This window comes from Crocuta crocuta, unplaced genomic scaffold (genome assembly GCF_008692635.1).
Source record: "Crocuta crocuta isolate KB4526 unplaced genomic scaffold, BGI_CrCroc_1.0 scaffold433, whole genome shotgun sequence".
Taxonomy (NCBI): domain Eukaryota; kingdom Metazoa; phylum Chordata; class Mammalia; order Carnivora; family Hyaenidae; genus Crocuta; species Crocuta crocuta.
In genome coordinates this window covers 70,573-71,715 of record NW_027530001.1, presented here as the reverse complement: position 1 = coordinate 71,715, position 1,143 = coordinate 70,573, and the positions used below count along the sequence as shown (strand labels likewise).

The window sequence follows — 1,143 nt, the reverse complement described above, 5'->3', positions numbered from 1 at the left end:
TGGGTTTTTTTTTTTTTCCTTTTTTTTTTTTTTTTTTTTTTCTTTTTTTTTTTTTTTTTTTTTAATATCCAGAAATGTGGTTCGGGATCGTTTGAAAGGATTTTCGTGCAGGAAAGCTGGGGGCTGCTGATTATTATTTTGTTTTAATTCTTCTGTGATTGCCTTTTATTGCTGAGTTGAGGCCATAGAAATCTTAAGGTAAGAGAACTCACTTTAAAAAAAAAAGTCTTGGCGATGTGCATAGTTTGTAACTTCGGACACTTTCCTGCCTTGGCACCTCTTCTCCGGGGCGCCCCCCACCCCCCCCACCCCAGCCTTCTTTTCCTACTTGCCCGCAGTCTCGCGGAGCCTTGCTGCTTATCTACGTTGCTGGGACTGGCGATTTCCTTGTTCCTCCTGACGGTGCGGTCTGGACGCGTCTCCGGGGTGGGTCGTCCGGCCTTCGGTGGGTCTCTTTGCCGGCTGTCGGCCTTTTTTCCTCCCGCTCGTCTCCTACTTCCCCTCCCTCCGTGTGTCTGTCCGTCGGTATCAGGGACGCAGAAGGTGGGGTTGCCAAAATCTGAATTCCTGGCACCGGCCACGCGACTTTGGAGCCGCTTTCGGCTGAGTTCCACCTTGCCAAGTAACAGCTTTGCTGTCCAACATCGTGTGCTGCTTCGCAAGAGAGTCACATTCGGACCCTTTGGCTAGAATGTAGGGATTTTTTTTTTCTTTCCTTTTGCTGTTGGTTTTTGAAAGGGCCTTTCTCTAAAGTCCACCTAAAGGGAATTCTTCTTCTTTTTTTTTTTAAGCTATCTTTGGAACTTGACAGCTTTTAAAAACACAGGAGTGTGTTAGATGAAATGACAGAAGATGTGTTGTTACTTTATTTTATTCGAGATTTCTGAGACGATTAAGACATTTGGGAGACAAATGCACTTCTGCTAGCAAATCAAAAGTGAATAATTCACCCACGGGGGAAACGTTTCTGGAGAAAGTTCAGTTTTTGTCTTGGGGCAAGAATATTCCGAGTAAGAAAGTTAATATGTTGGTGAAATATTTGAATAATCATGTAACATATATGTAAAAAGACATTCTTTGGAAATGAACCTGTTTTTAAATTAATTTCACTGTTGACAGTGGCAATGGCAATAATGTTAACAC

The 1,143-nt window shown here is 43.0% G+C and overlaps 1 protein-coding gene across 7 annotated transcripts in view; it reads left to right on the top strand.

Annotated features, from left to right (window-relative positions):
- Nucleotides 1-172: 172 nt before the first annotated feature.
- MECOM (MDS1 and EVI1 complex locus) overlaps nt 173-1,143 on the top strand; it is a 62,625-nt gene continuing 61,654 nt past the window's right edge. For 4 of the 7 annotated variants that reach the window (XM_077763638.1, XM_077763634.1, XM_077763633.1 and 1 more), the window contains exon 1: nt 173-198. The gene's annotated coding sequence lies outside the window, so the exon portion shown is untranslated. Of the gene's footprint in view, nt 199-418; nt 446-1,143 lie in introns of those variants that run through there. The other 3 variants (XM_077763639.1, XM_077763637.1, XM_077763636.1) reach the window with 1 other exon arrangement.